The following is a 17,346-nucleotide window of genomic DNA, read 5'->3' as shown; positions in this document are numbered from 1 at the left end:
ACTCTCAGAAAGCCATTTAGTATACTTCTCTTTCCTATAGAATCTTCTGCATAGGTTGTCTGATGAATTCTCTACTACTTTTTGATCACCCCAAACATTCCCAGAGATAGTTCTCTAAACGTTGTTTATACCTGAATAAGGCTTCTTGTTAAATTTCTGTATGATACACTCTACAAGTTCAGATATTTTAGTCTTTCATAACTTACATTTTCACATCCATGGAGGCCCTTGGTATATTTCCGCTGTACTCTTTCCAGTTACTCATGTTTGTTTTCTTACAAGGTTTCCATATTGTTATGCCATACTCAATTTCAGGTCTAATGTAGACTTTATAAATCTTTTTATAACCTATAGTTCTGTAACTGTCATTAACCAATTGGTTGATATGATTAGAAAAACTCAAAGCTAGATGTACCCAGGTCCTTAAGTGAATCTCCAGTTTCCGTCACTGTGTGCTTTATTTAAATATTTTCCTTTCATTTTGTTTCCCAAATCTCATATGCTTAGTTTTTGATGTAGTTATTTGCATATTATTCTTCTGTGCCCAAATTTTCAATTTAGTGAAGTTTTTTGCAGACATGTCCCATCTTTTACACATGTAATCAGTTTACCCAGCTTCAAGTCATTTGCATACAGACTATAGAACACCTCAGATTAAAAAGATAGATCTGACAGATACTGTCTAAACAAGTATGGGCCTAGAGCAGAGACCTATGGGACACCCTGACAGTAACCAAGAATTTCACCTGTCCAGTTGCTTTATGATACTTGATATGCCCTGTTTATAAGCCATGCAGCTATTTTTCTTATCAAGAGTATATCAACACCTAGTTGTTTTAATTTACTGATCAGTGTTTTGGGTGAATGATCCTGTCAAATGCAGGGAAATTGGGTGAAATCTATATAAATTACATCACAGCAGAATTTTTCATTTATAGCTATTATATTGTTATAGAATATCGTGTTACAGGTGGCAGTATGTCTGTTTTCAACATATGCATGCTGATATACAGTTTCAAGTCCCAACCTTTCCAATTCTGACAATAAATTATCCAATATTACTGTTCCCATTAATTTTCCACATCATGAAAGTAGACTTAAGGGTGTGTGTATAACTTTAGATTTGTCCCACTACGCTTTCTCTTAAAGACAGGTTTAATAAGTGCATGCCTCCAATCTTCATGAATCTCCCCATGTTCATATGACCTAGTAAAAAATGGTACTGTAAGTTCTTGCTGAAGTGTTCTGATGTCATTATTTTTAATTCCTTCTCCACCCTGTGCTTTGTTTAGATCCAGTTTGCATAGTTCTTTTTTAATGTAATCTGATTTAATTTCAGTTTCTGAGGTTACCTGGATACCACTAGGACAACTTATCACCCTGTTTGTGAAGCCAAACTGTTTTGTTTAAGATTAATCTGCTGTGTATGAGAATGAAGGTTAGACTCTACACTCAGTTTATCAGTATGTATGTCTTTACTCCTTACACATCTTATGTACCTATAAAATAGTTTCCTGTTATGCTCAATATCTTTATGTAAATTTTCTTCAAATTTTTCTTGATCTTGCCTCACATTATTCTTTGTCCAACTTTATTTCAGTTTTCAAAGTTGTAGTTCAACCTCTTTTCTATTTCTTATATTTTTTGTCTCACACCTTAATCGGGTATCTTGTTTTTATTGAAATATATCCTCCTGATGTTTTATGCCTACACCCTGATGTTAATTTTTTTGATTGTTTGCATTCATACAATTTCTCTTTCAAAACTTTCTACATTCCTTCAGCATTTTTTCCACTGAACACATCACTTCAATTAGTTTTACATAGTGACTTTTTTCTTACATATAATCTGTTATTAGTCATCTGTGCACTGGTTTAGATATCAGTTTGGCAGAATTATAGAACAAGTTAAACTTTATAACCCTGTGATTACTGTGTGTCAGTGGTGGTAAAACTTGACATGAAGTAGCAGTAATTTCTTTAGGACCACACCATTGTATAGTATGTTCTGCTCCCTGGGAGATTTTTTTTTCCCCAATCTGAAACAATTGTTTTTCCGCAACATACATTGTGAATAATTTCCTTACTGATGTTGTTGAATCAGTATTATTCCAGTCTGTTTCTGGTAAATTTTAGTCCCCAGCCGCTATTATTCTTTCCTACTGTGCTTCATGCAAGAAATGTGTACATTCCTCTGGGTCATCAGTACTTGAATTTGGTGATCTATACACTCCAACAATTGTTAACATGTTCTAGGGTTGTCTTTATTGTCACAGTTACATAATCTATAGTACTGGTGTTATCATTGAACATGTAATAATCACAGGTCTCATAACTATATTTAATCCTTATAACACCCCCACCTGATTTTTTTTGTCAGAATGTCTGTTATAGTAAAACATTTACACCTTGACTGAACTGATTTCCAGTTATTGTTCTTAAACCATGTTTTACAAACACTAAGAACATCAATCTTGGGGGGGGGTATAGCAGGGTTTCCATTAAATACTTTATTAATGCCCTTACATCTGTGAACTGTTAAATTTTTGACCTGGCAAAAATCCTGCCTTGTGATTGCCAAATATTGCAAAATATCTAGTACAAAAATTCTCATTTATTGACAAGTGCAGGCCGTCTTGTCTGAACACGTGTGCCCAAAATTAAGTTTGCATGCTCTGCACTTTTCCATTTTTTTTTAAATGGGACATTTTTTTCATGTAGATATTTACCCCAAAATTCTTTTCATTCTTGATGACCTGACTGTCCTTTCTGTATGTGATTTGTGAAAAATATGTCCTAACACCTGTACAAGCTATGCTGTCTAAGAGAGCTGTAAGTTCCCTACTAACAGTCAAGACAGTCTTTGCAGATATGATCATTTGTACTGATGTGAATAAAAACAGATGTGTACTTCCTTACATTAAGGCATTCTAAGGCCTGTCTCACATCCTCTAGTTTGCTCCTGGCAAGCATAACAGTATTCGGTGTGTATTATCTTCTCTGCATATGTAAGCATCAGTTCCTCTAATAATTGAATTTTCAATTGCAAGAAAATCTTTTCTGACCAGGTCTTAAGAATCTCCAACTTCTAATTCAGTAATATCTGCTCTATCAGTTGTTACAAAGGAATGATCTTCATCACCGTTAGTGTTACTAATCTCAGTTTTCATTTCTTATTACATTTGCAGGCATACAATTCTCATTAAAAGTTAATGTTTTCTAAAAGTGCACTAGCGGTTTTTCACATCTGGGAGAGGAATAGAGAATAAGAAAAGATCAGACAGCAATAAGCGTAAAGGGGAATACAAGCTGTATAATTCGCTTTAGCATGAGAATTATTAATTTTAGATTATGTAACGTCTGTGAATGCAGCTGTTAATCTGGGGCAGTTCCTTTCTTGAAGGTTTAACTTCATTTTTTAAAGGTGTACAAATTTTTGTATGTTTGTTCTAAGTTAATAGGGGATGGGGTGTTCTGAAAATGAATTTAGCTTTTGGTTTGTGAGTTTTCATTAAAACAAAAAAGTTGTGAAAATGTGACATAGATTCAAATGGAGATTAGAAGAAACAGATGCATAAAATATCAGCCTACCTAACATTACTGTGTGTGCATGTAACGCAAAAGTTGGAACTATGCATTCAAAAAATGTTATGTATAATAGGTGAGAACAATAGTTTTTTTATCATAATGGCTATGGTATCCATATTATCTTGGAATGTAAATGGATTTACAGGTATAGACAAAAAAGGAAGGCATATGTAAGAAATGCCAAGTGCCAATAATGCTGTAGGGGATGCATTTGGAAAGAAGTGAGCATGTTTATTTGGCAAAGAAAGGGTTTCAGGATGGATATTCAGCAGAATATCAGGGACAAAGGAAAAGGGAAGTAATTATACTAATTGCTGGAGGGGTTCCAGTAGTGATAGAAGAGAAAAAAAAAGACAATTATGGTAGATTTTTTTGTTGTAAGGGGCTATTGTCAAGGGAGGAATGTTACACTGGCATATGTTTATATTCACCAAAACTGCTATTATGGAGCTTAAGAAATGGTAGAGTCTTGCAGTAGTGAGGATGTATTAGGGGGACCTAAAAGGGAGAATATAACAAAAGAGGGTAGATTTCTGAAGAAATGTATGAAAATATCTGGCACTGAATATGTGAATTCAGTAGTACGAACTGGCATAGACTTGACATATTATTCCCAGGATACAATAATTGGGCTATACTAGATAGACATTGATCTCACAAGAACATTTGAATTTAATTGAAAGCATTGACAAACATTCAGTAAATGTAGGGTAATGAAGTAAAGATGACACCCTGACACTTTCCCGGGTCTATATTACTTCATTGAAGGATCAGCTCACCAAACAGCATTTAATCGGAAATGGCATTCATCAAACCTCAGTCTTTTGGCGGGTAGTGCCCCCACACCCCCCATTAATTATATATACCAACTCCTTGATCACACTTCACTGGGGAAAGGGCAAATTTCCTAATCTCCATCATAATGCAATCTCAGTCAGAAAAGTTTGACGAATGGCATGTTTGATAAAATGCCGTCAAAAATGCCATTCAGTGGTTTACTTCTTCATTCAATTAGTAGGGACCCCACTTTCCAATATACCTGTTAAAAAGGAGAGAAATTTAAGGAATGGGTAGTGGAAATTATTTAACAGTTATTAGGGAGGATAGACATATCTACAGAAAGTATAGCTTGTGAGTGGGTTAAAATGAAAATAGAGTTTAAAAACAGTGTAGAAATAAAAGAGAAAGAGATATGATTAATAAGTAATAGGAATTACTTAGAGGAGCTGAGGAGCTAACAAAGGTTAAAGTGGTGCAGAATAAGGAGAATCACCCAGAACAAGAAGAGGCACAAATGCAGAGTGCTAAAGAGAAAATAAGGGAGTATCTGGATTATATGTAAGTTTAGAAAGTTTGCTGTTAATCAACTATTTTTCATAATAACTCTTGAACACAAAAACTTTTAGCACATGATTTAGCCAACAGAAAGTAGAAACTATTATTACCAAAGTTAGGGAGCCTATAAAAAGAAAAATAACCAGAGATCATGTAGCGTTTTGGATAGAGGGACAAAGGTGATAAAGATCTTGATTTTGTTTAATGGTATTTTAAAAGGAGGGGAACCACCAACAACTTGGAAGAAAGCTATGCTGACTCTATTACCTATGGATAGTAAAGACCTATCAGACCAAGCTTGATACAGACCCATTTCAGTTTTAATCTGTGATGATAACATGTTTATGTCTATACTAGCTAAAAGAATGGCAGAAATGCTGCTAGAATTGATAGACATGGATCAGCATAGTTTTGGGGATGAGAGGCATACATTTAACAACATGAATAGAATGGTGATGATCCAGAGGGAAGCAGAATGTTAAGAAAATAGCTTCTGTTGGTGGGTCTTGATGAAGAGAAAGCATTTAACAGAGTAAGCTAAAATTTTGAGTTGGACAGTGGAAACATTTACATTCCCTGATACAATAATAAGGTTTATTAGGAGGATATATGAAGAATCAAATACGAGTTGTAAAGTGGAAGAGGAGTTCTTTGACAAGTTGTGTTTGAACTGTGGAACCAGGCGGGTGTTGTCCTATTTCTCCTGTGTTGTTTAGTTTATATTTAGAACCATTGGTAAAGAAAATAAGGGGCTCAGAAATGCAAAGGGAAGAAAGTAATAAAGATCTTGATTTTGTTTACCAGTAAGAAAGCAAAGTTGGCTTTATTTGCAGATGATGTTATTTTGTATCTAATAAATTCAAAAAAGAACATACAAGTGTTGTGGGACATTTTGAGAACGTTTTAAGTCTTTTCAAGATGTCAAATTAATGAAGTTATGTACCAACACATGAATTGGGTCAGCAATTACCATTTTTATGGGAATACGGTAAGATAAAGTGTTTAGTAATCTGGATTAAAAAGGCTTGTGTTATGTCAGCCATGAGTGTGTGGGAAGAGACTAAACAAAAGCTAATGCAAAAACTAAGACACTAGAAGCTCTTGTTTATGGATATGGATAATAAGATACAAGCAGTGAGTCCCTTTAATTTTATATACGAGTCAAAAATATTTTTATAAACCAGAAAATGTTGTGGACAATAATAAAGAGTTGAAGGACTTCATCAGGGAGGAGAAGAGGGCAAGCGTTGAGAGATAAGTTGATCCTTCCAGTAGAACAAGGTGGTTTATGATTACCTGATTTGAAGGGATATTTTAAAGCTACACAGTTAAGGTTCATATGCATAACACAGAAGGTTATACTTCAAAATGGAAAGGGATGGTACTGAAGTGGGGGGGGGGGGTCAAGAAGTAAAAGAGAGAGTGGGATATTGGATGTAGATCTTTAAAGAGAATGATAAGAATCACACAGACTATTATATTCATAAAGTAGTAGAAAATATTCTAAGAACTAAGCCAATATGAGAATGGAGGAAGGAGATTTTGCTAATAGGGTTGATTGCAAGTAGAGGTACAGAAGATAGGCAAAAGGAGCTGGAGTTTACTGGAGAAAACTGGCAAAGGAACCAAGGAATTGTGAGCAAATAAGAGAGTGAAAGGCTTTATAGTGGGATGAATATAAGAATACATTTGGATTTCAGGCCAGAGACTGCCTTCCCTACCATGAATTGATATATTATAGGCAAAGAGAAAGGGATAGTGGAATCATGGAAATACAGTGAAGTTTTTAGCTGAATGTGGAACAGAAGCTGCTGTTAAAATATGGGATAATTACCAGGGCATATAACATATTGCATGATAACTATATGAATCAATCAGAGGAGTTAGAAGACATTCGGAATAGAAACTGGAAAAGCAATTCACAAGAGGACAATGGGAGGACATATGCATGGCTCCCAAGTAGGCAACAAATATCAGAAGGTTTAAGATCTTTTGTGGGAAGTGCTTACATAGGTATTTTTACGCCCCAAGCAGATGTCGAAGAATTTTTCCTCGGGTAAATAGCAAATGCTTGAGATATGATGAAGAAGGAGGTCACTGGGAACATATGTTTTGGGAGTGTAATGAGTTGGCAAATTTTAACAATTCCTTACACAGTACTGTGTCAGAAATATTGTATGAGCAAATGGCTGTAACAAAGGATATGATTTTTTTAAGCTGGGACACAGGATCTGAAGTGCCTAGACATATTAAGGTCTTATTATCTTTAAGTCTTTTGGCTGCCAAAAAGCATTTACTATAAAATGCAATTCAAAGTGTAAACAAACTGTATTTGAAGTATTGAATATGATAAAAGAAATAAAAGACGGATCTTTAAAAAAGGAAAGGAGCAAATTACATAGAAATAAGTGAAAACTGTAGGAACAATTCATGGAGAATAACATTCAGGAGAAGGAGGAGTGAGGTATAAGGGGAAGGCAGGAAGTCAGCAATTTAAGTAATGTTGAACTGGTGATAGTTACAAAGAATTGCAATGTGTAATGTGTATAAATGGAAAAATGTTAATATGGTTTGTTTTCTGTTAATGTATGATGTTAAGTTGTCAATCTCGCCTTCATTCTTGCTGGATGGGTTCGGAGCCGATCCTCGGCTCCGACTCGGCCATTTACTAAAGCTCGAGAGCTAATTTTACCGGCTCAAGGCAACCCTATATCCCATGATGCTAGGCGATAACTACCCAGATCTCGTTTGCCGCTTTCGCTTGCGAGGTGCGTTTTTACCGGCTCTTGGTAAGTTTTCAATTTTCAGACTTTTAGTCACTCCCTTTTATCTTAGTTCCACTCCTTTTATTGTTTTAACTGGTAACGGTTAATTTTAAACCCTATTCCCGTTAGTGGTTCCCCTTATCCCAGTTATATATTCCTTCCCCTAGGTTAGGCCTTAAACCTCCCCCTTTCCTAATTCTATCAGGGATTCTGTGTAGTGTTTGGGTGTGTTAGTATCCCTGTTTTATTTTTTATATTTGGATTGGGTGTTTGTGTGTGTGTGTGTGTGTGTGTGTGTGTGTGTGTGTGTGTGTGTGTGTGTGTGTGTGTATTTTTTACTTTGGTGCTCCCTCGACACTGTTATGTCGAAGGACACAAAGGTCTCAGGCTTCAAGAAGTGTGACTCGTGCTGTCAGAAAATGTCTCTGACAGACGGTCACACTTCTTGTGTTTACTGCCTGGGACCTCTGCACCTGCAGGACTCTTGTTCTGTGTGCCACGCATTCAGCCCAAGAGTCCTGCAGGAGCACAGAAACAAATTAATATTGAGGGGCTTGTTAAAGCCTGAGAGCTCCCCGACTAAGTCTGCTCCGGGGAAGCCCTCGAAGCCAGCAAAGCTGTCGGCTCCGAGTACCAAGCCATCGGCTACTGGCTCACCTTCTGTGACAAGATCGGCTCCGGCTGGAGCCGATCCTTCCGTGTCACAGCTTCCAGTATCGGCTCCACTCGGCGCCGATACCACTGAATCCTTGTACTCACTGTCGGCTCCGGCTGGAGCCGATGTATCCTCGGCTCCTTCGGCTCCACCCACCTCCAGAAAGAGGTCAAGATCCCCCTTCATTGGAGTCTATCCATTCGGCTCCGAGATCACCCCTGCTCTCGGAGCGGAGCCATCGGAGCCGATCTTCTCGGTCATCCAGGCTTTCTGACCACGACCTTGAGAGAGTGGTGAGTAGGCTATTAAAGTCTCAGGCATTGGCCCAAATGCTCCATAGCCCATCTCATCAGACGGTAGCTATTACACATCCACCTATTATTCCTCCTTCGACTCTCCTGCAGAGTTTGGAGCCGGAGCTCCTCGGAGCCGTGACTGTTGTGGCGTCGGAGCCGATACCTCCCCCTTCGGCTCCGTCGTCCTCTGCTCCGATCTCCTCCTTGATGCCTTCATTGGAGGGATCTGGGCGTCTGGTCTCTCTCACCGGCTCCGAGGGGGCGAGTGGCATCGGAACCTTGTCCGACCCCGTTCTCCCTCTTGGAGCGTCGGCGCTGGTGAGCTCGGCCCCGACATCAGCCTCGGAGCCGTCCCTGTCGGTGCGGCCTGGGGTTCCTATCTCTTCGGAGCGGGAGCCCTCTGGCCTCTCTGATGGGGGAGCCTTCGAGGTGATGATGAGTGTACTAGCCCCAGGGCATAGTCAACGGTCATTTCCATCAGCTCCTCCCACTACAGTGCCTGCTGACGTCTCTTCCCACTCTCTTGCTCCCGGGCCCAGAGATCCAATGCCTCAGGTTTCCCCACTGGGAATATCTTCCTCTTCCGAGGCTTCTCCCGACCCGTCAGGTGAGCCTCCGCGTAAGAGGACATGTAAGAGGAAACATCTAGACTCTCCCAAGTCTATTACATCCGATACCGACTTGGATGAGTCGGAGGGATCCCCAAGGTCCCCCTCTGAGGATGCCTCTTTCTCAGACATCCTTGAAATCCTTAATCAGAGGGGGAACTGGCCTTCCCTTAATCCTTCCGAGGATGAGTCGGTTTACCTGGAGGCGTTTGGTTCTCGACCCTCCACCTCCTGGGTGTATCCGCCTTTCGACCCCCTTATGGATGTGGTGGCTCAGAAGGCGTGGACGGCCCTGGATTTGGTGGAACCCACTCCTAGGAGGCCTTCTAAATTCATTACGGCCCCACCTGATAGGCAATTTTTGACAAAAGGTGTCCCGGTTGACGCCATGGTGGTGGCCGCAGCCACCAAGAAGGAACTAGCCGATCCTTCAGTACCTATCCATCCTCCTAACTAGGATTTCAGGACTACGGATAGGTACGGTAAGCAGATGTTTTCTTCAGCGACCTTTGCCATGCGGTCGCTGAACTACTTGTGTCACTTCACCCGCCTTCAGAGAGATGTTCTCAAAGAGTTGGGAGAAGTTTTACAGGATCTGTCAGCTGCTGGGTCCCAGGATAAAATTAACTCACAGCTAGGAACCCTAAACTCTATTGTTAACTCCTTCATGCGGCTCATTTCATATGCAGCCGATGGAGCGAGTAGGGCCGCAGGCACAGGAGTGGCATTAAGGCGTCACGCCTGGATGCAGCTTTGTAATTTTGCAGATCCCTTCAAGGCGTCCTTCACAAATTCTCCTTTTGATGGTTCGACCTTGTTCGGACCTCAAGTGAAAGACACCTTGACCAGATGCGAACAAGATGGCAAGACTCTTTCTGCCATAGGAGTCCGTTTCTCCACACCTTCAAGACCTTACCCCAAGGGTCAGAAGGGAGGGAAAATGTGGTTCCGCAAATCTCAAGGAGTCACGCCTGACGCACAAGGTCAGTTTAACCCCAGAGGCAGAGGGGGTAACAACAACAGACGCCGCCCTAGGGGCAGAGGGGGTCCGCAGAATCAGGGTAGCAGGGAGCCTCTCTCTGACAAACCCTTCCAGCATCCCTGAGATGTTGCCCGATTGTCCACCTTCGGAGACAGTCGGGGGAAGATTGTTGCTGTACCCAAAAGCCTGGCTTTCCCTTACTCAAGACAAATGGGTACAGTCGATCATATCCGAGGGTTACAAAATTCCCTTTCTCCAAACCCCAATTCAGCAAAAAGGAACCCTTCCAGACGTTCCACCCGGTCTAAGGGAACTAGCAGTACCAGAGATATCAAAACTGCTAGCAAAAAGAGCCATCCAGCCAGTCCCAGCAGACCAATTAGGATCCGGAATCTACTCAAGTTTCTTTTTCGTACCGAAAAAGACAGGGGACTGGAGACCAATATTAGATCTCAGCAAACTAAACAAGTTTGTAAAGAGAGCAAGATTCCGGATGGTCACGTAACAATCCATTCTACCCTTTCTGGGCAAGGACAATTGGATGTGCTCGGTGGACCTTCAGGATGCATACTATCACATCAAAATTCACAGGCGCTCCAGAAGGTTTCTCCGCTTTCGGCTGGGGGCCAGTCACTACCAATTCAGAGCCCTGCCCTTTGGTCTCACTACAGCCCCCAGAGTGTTCACCAAATGTATGGCAGCGGTTACGGCTCACCTGAGACATCAAGGATTCCAGGTGTTTCCATATCTAGATGACTAGCTCCTCACTGCCACCACCAGGCATCAACTTCTCCAAGCCAGAGATTACACCATTCACATTTGCAGAGGGCTAGGAATCTCTATAAATTTCGAAAAATCTGCCTTGTCACCTTGTCAATCTATTACCTTTATAGGCGCCAATTTGGACACCATACAACTTTCAGCAAAATTAACAGATCAAAGGATCTTAGATATTCAAAACCACATCCATGTTCTTCTTCAGAGCGACAAAATTCAGGCCAGGTATGCCCTGAAAGTATTGGATCTTATGGCGGCCGCCATAACACTTCTTCCCCTTGCCCGCTTTTACATGCGTCTCCTACAGTGGATGCTTTTCGCCCAATGGTCTTTTCAACTACTCCCTATGCATCACAAGATCATGATAACTCCAGCTTGCAAAAGGCATCTGTCCTGGTGGATATTGTCCCGTCAAGTCCATCAGGGCAGACCCTTTGTTCCTCCCGCCCCAGTCGCCACGGTTACATCGGATGCCTCCCTGATCGGGTGGGGGGTGGGGGGATTTTCAGGGCAGGATGGTCCATGGCACTTGGCAACCTTTCGAATGCCACCTGCATATAAATGTCCTGGAGATGAGAGCAGTGCTTTTAACATTGCAAGCCCTCCACGACTCTCTTCCCCTGGGGACTATTGCAATCCAAACGGACAATATGTCAGTAGTGTGGTATATCAACAAGCAGGGCGGAACCAAGTCCTATCCCCTGTGTCGAGAGGCACTCAGACTTTGGCAGTGGGCAATCTCTTCTCAGCGGTTTCTGATAGCAACGCATATCCCCGGGAAGTCCAACACCATAGCAGACAGGTTGAGCTGAGCTATTCTCATGCCTCACGAGTGGTCTCTCAAACAATCTGTGACGGAAGAGATTTTTCAGAAGTGGGGCCTTCCTTGCTGCGATCTTTTTGCTACGCCTCAAAACAGCAAATGCCCCGACTTCTTCATCCTCTTCCCCCTTCCAGGCCATCCCCCCAGAGATGCTCTAGTCCAAGATTGGCCCCGGGGACTTCTCTATGCTTTTCCACCTTTTCCTCTAATACCACAAGTAATTCAGAAAGCAACTGCCTTGAGAGCCAAGATGATTCTCATTGCCCCTTATTGGCCTCGACAGATATGGTTTCCGTTCCTGCATCATTATCTTTTGGTACAGCCTTGGCATCTGGACCCGGTTCCAGATCTTCTGACCCACCAGTCGGGGCGGCTGCACCAATCCATACCTTCTCTCAACCTCACTGCTTGGTTGCTCCACTTCCCTCCCTAGCCAGGCTTCCTATGATTTCTAATCCCGTCCGGGATATCATAGTAGCTTCCCTTAAATCTTCCACCAGAAGGATTTACACTAGTAAATGACAACATTTCTCCTTCTAGGCAAAAGCTAGGAATATAGATCCCTTTACTGCTCTGATTCATTCGGTCTTGGACTTCCTAGCTGAAATTTTTCACTCAGGATCTTCTTCCTCCACAGTTAAAGTTCAGTTGGCAGCCATTTAAAATTTTCATATAGGCTTGTCGGACCGCAACATCATGTCCCATAAGCTTTGCAAGGCATTCCTTAGAGGTGTATTTTTACTTAAGCCTCCGATTAAAGACCCTCCACCACAGTGGGATCTAAATTTAGTCTCAACATCCTCGATTCTTCCCCCCTTTGAACCTGCGGCTTCCTGTTCATTGAAATTTCTTTCCTGGAAGACACTCTTCCTAGTCGCCATTACTTCTGCTAGGAGAGTATCTGAGCTTTATGCCCTCTGCATTCGTCCTCCCTACTTAATCTTCCGCAAAGACAGAGTTTCTCTAAGGACTAATCCGTCTTTCTTACCCAAGGTGGCGTCGCAGACGAACTTAAATCAATCTATTGATCTCCCAGTTTTTTTCCCAAATTATACTAATAGAGCGGAGCAAAAACTACATTATCTGGATGTTCATCGCCAGCTCCGATATTATTTGGACAGAACCAAACAAATTAGGAAATCTGATCAACTGTTTTTATCGTATGCAGAGAACAGGAAAGGCCTTCCGGTATCTAAGGTAACCCTATCTAGGTGGCTGTCTTCTGTGATTACATGCATTTATCAACTCAGAGGTAGAGAGTTGACTTCTAGGCCAAAAGCCCATTCAACTAGAGCACTAGCTACATCTACAGCTTTTCAAGCTAGACTACCAATAGACACTATTTGTGCAGCAGTCACATGGGCTTCTCCTCATACCTTTGTTTCGCATTACAAATTGGACTTGGCCTCCAGAAACAGGGCAAATTTTGGTTCCACGTTCTCAAGTGTCTGTTCCATTGAGCCACCCAGGGTAAAGGTGCTAGGGACGCGGTCCCATCCAGCAAGAATGAAGGCGAGGTTGACAACTTAACATTGAGAAGTTATGTACCTACCATAACGTTCCATGTTAGTTGTCTTCTCTCGCCTTCTTTCTTGCGTCCCGCCCACCACCCCCCTAGCCTGGACAGACCGAGAAGATTGTTCCTCTTCCTTGAAGATTCCTGATCTAGCATTTCCAGCTAAATAGTTTACTAGTGTCACTAGATTAGATTGGTCTCTTTGGCGGGATTATTCCCTTTTTCCTCCTCCTCTCCAGTTGGAGGATTATATTCCATAATTTTTCTTTAGCTACCAAACGAGATCTGGGTAGTTATCACCTATCATCATGGGATATAGGGTTGCCTCGAGCCAGTAAAATTAGCTCTCGAGCTTTAGTAAATGGCCGAGTCAGAGCCGAGGATCCGCTCCGAACCCATCCAGCAAGAAAGAAGGCGAGAGAAGACAACTAACATGGAACATTATGGTAGGTATATAACTTCTCATTTTTGTACGTCTTCAGTGATGATCTCATACAGATGTTTAAAAAAAAAACAGACAACAGAATATATGGAAAGGAAAGGGAAACAACTTTAGTAGGTCAGCAGGGTTTATATCAGATTACTGAAAGGTGAGAATATCGAAGCTCCAAACCTCCAACTGTAAACCTTGAAACCGGAAAACATTGAAGCGTAAAGCAGAGATTGCCATAGAGTGCAGGAAGGGAAGATTTCCCTTTACTGCACTGTAGTGCGATCTCTGAGTTGGTATATTTAAGTAGCGGGGGGGGGGGTGCAGCGGGGCTTGACCCCCTGAATAGAATGTTTTTTGTGTTGTTTTGGGTGTGTACTGTTTTTTTTTTTTTTTTTTTCACGTTCAATGTTTTCCGGTTTCAATGTTTTCAGTTCGAGGTTTGGAGCTTCGATATTCTCAGATTTCGATCATCTGACATAAATCCGGTCAGCAGACAGGTTAAAAGAAGAAGAATGTAAGATCTGTAATCAGATCGACAACCACCTTTTACCAAACACATAAAATTACTTAAACGTACATAAGATGTAATTTGACAACATTCCCTTTTAAGCGTAAAAAAATTCACTGCTTCTCAGAAAGATGCAATGACACAGGTAGGATGTAGTGTTAGGTTCAGGCAAAAAAGAGTAGACATAATCTGGCGTACAATGAAAAGCATGAATAAGCATGCAAAGTATATGACTATAATGTAGAGCTGGAATACAGTAATAAAGAGGGGGAAGTGAAATTAAAAATATATAAAGTTACCCCCTGTGGCATATGATGGAAGAAGCCTAAACAGTATGAAGACATGAACGGTGAAAGAAAAACATATAAGTAATGAAGGCAGACAAAAACTGAAATTAAAACTGAGAAAAAAAAGAGAGAGTAAAGTGTGTTTATTAGCCTTCTACAATTGTTAGTATTTACTACTGTGCTTTCTCCTGCTAAGCAGATCTTTTCTGTCCCATTACTTTGCTGTGGATTATCTCCCTGCACAAGAGGAACTACATGTTGTCTTCACAAGGATCATTTGCCCCTTAGATCAAGTCTCATTTCCTCGTGAAAGTAGTGTCACAGTTCTCTGAGTATATTCTTGTCCTTGTTTTCTTTCCCAAGTCCGGAACTAGTAGAGGAAAAGGCCCTTCTTATCTTGAAATGTACTGCTGTCCAAGGTTTTACATGACTAGGGTTCATAAGATTAGCAAGATGGAACAGCTGTTCATGTCATTTGTTTCAGGGAAGAAGTGGATTGCTCTGGCTAGATGAATCCTTTCCAGGTGGATTGCTGATTACACTGTCTTTTACCATCAGGTTCCTAAGCACCCACTGGAAGGTGCTGCAGTCACATGCCACATTATCAGAGGTGTAGCTGCTTCCTCTGCTTACTTTGAGAATGCCTCCATTGTAGACATTTTTCTGTTTAGGATTGGTCATCTGTTAACAACTTCATCAGCCATCATTGATTAAACCGTGACTTCAGGAATCCAGCTTACTTTGGTGTTAAAGCATTCAGCTTCATGAGTTATTATTTTTTGGTCTTTGTCTCCACCCTCCAGCCTCCTGAAAAATGAATACTAGTGTATGAGATTCTGATCATCAAATAAAGTAGGCTTTTTGATTCTAAAATATATAGTTATTTAGTTGTACCATATTTATTAAAATTAATGAACTTGTGTTTGTATTTACTCTGTTTTGAGCAGCTGTCAGTGTACTTCCTGATTCCTGGTCACATGGTCGAACGTTCTGATGATACAGTGTTTACGTGTGTGTGTTGGGGGGGGGTATAGATAACTTGTAGAAGTTAAGCTTTTTTCTGTAGTCTGCAGCAGATTTCAACATTTAAAGTGGCTTAGACTGCTAGTCAGTCATCCAGGCAGTCAGGCAATCTTCTTTCTTCTTCTTCTTCTTTCGGCTTTTTCCCGGTTAGGGGTTACCACAGCGGATCACCGTCCACTCATGATTGGCAGTGGAGTTTTACAGTGTCGAGTTGCCAGCCCGGCACCCAACCTTCTACAGAAGGCACACACATGCACACACTCACACCTAGGGCCAATTTAGTGTGTCCAATCCACCTACAGCATGTCTTTGGGATGTGGGAGGAAATCGGAGCACCCGGAGGAAACCCACGCAACCACAGGGAGGACATACAGACTCCGCACAGAAGGCACCCCAGCCGAGGATCGAACCGGAGAACCTCTTGCTGTGAGGCGGCAATAAATGAATAAAATTATTAAATGCATTTAAAATGTAACTAAAGTAATAGTACTAATCTGCATCCACTCAAAATGTCACATACACAAGCATTTTTTTACTGTAGGGCTGTCATTGAGGTGATTCACATACTCCTGGCTTTCTTCCTAAAAGTGATCTTCCCTTGTTAGACAACTATTTGTTTTAATGTTATGTCTGTGTTATTGCATTGTATGTCAAGCTCTGCATGCTTTACTTGGAATCTTGTTCTTTTCCATTTTGTTTTGTTACCTTTTATTTAAAAATAACTGCATTTAATAATTTATTGATGTTTAGTCTGATTTGACTGACTGACCCAGATTTCAAGAAGATTGGATATGAAGTAACACTCCACACTAAGCAGTTACTCCAAGCTGGCATCCAAAACATGGGGTTCTGCCATTCCCCATTCAACATTTACCAATGGGGACTGCCAGAGCCCTATGCCCAATTTAAAAAAAGGAATCAAGCTCACCTTGCCTAAATAATTTGCCATTGTACAGTGGTGAAGCTTGTCACTGTACAGTGCCAGATTAATGGCATTCTCTGCTAGGTGCAAGCTCCATCTGTTTGTGGGACTAGGTACTGCAGGCAGTACCTTGTCAGAAACCAGACTTAATGTTTTGTTTTGTTTGTCTTTCGGCTTTTCCCGGTTAGGGGTTGCCACAGCGGAACTCCGGTCCGCTAATGATTGGCAGTTGAGTTTTATGGTGTCGAGTTGCCAGCCCGACGCCCAGCCTTCAAGGAAGGCAGAAACCAGACTTAATATAATACCAAATTCTGCACAGCAGTGGAACTGTACTGCATATATCAGAAGCTGGGAATAAGAGCCTAAGACTGAGTGCATGAATGGTTTGTTGTAGTGTGAACCATCCCCTGAACCTCTGTGGGGACACTTGCAGTAGGGTTGCACCTTTTAAGAGGGCCAAAGAGGGACAAGGGGGTGTGACCAGTATGAAAATGGCCGCACCCCAACCATGACATCGCCACAGAGGCGTTGAAGGAGATGCAGTTATGGGTACAACAGCGTGAAGTTAATACAGCATACTGAAGTCTCACAAACCATTTCAATAATGAAACAAGTGAAGGATTACTGCAAAAATACATATTACTTAGTTTTAACAGTAAGTAAACATTAAAGGAAAAACACACTACTCATATTAAACAGGCACAAATTCTATGTGTCAGACTAACCATGACTATTCTGAAAGAAAACTAAAAAATCTGCCCGTAAGAACACTAATTTTTTTTAAATGGGTGTAATTAAGAGTATTTTTATTGCAAATTAAAGCTAAAAC

General features: G+C 41.2%; 1 protein-coding gene across 1 annotated transcript in view; it reads left to right on the top strand.

Moving 5' to 3' along the window:
* Positions 1-17,346, top strand: part of ATG2B (autophagy related 2B) — a 1,825,281-nt gene that overhangs the window by 1,567,743 nt on the left and 240,192 nt on the right. The gene's annotated exons all lie outside the window — the stretch shown is intronic.

This window comes from Protopterus annectens, chromosome 6.part0, assembly GCF_019279795.1.
Source record: "Protopterus annectens isolate FY-2018-M chromosome 6.part0, PAN1.0, whole genome shotgun sequence".
Classification (NCBI taxonomy): domain Eukaryota; kingdom Metazoa; phylum Chordata; order Ceratodontiformes; family Protopteridae; genus Protopterus; species Protopterus annectens.
This window is presented reverse-complemented; position numbering and strand designations above follow the sequence as displayed.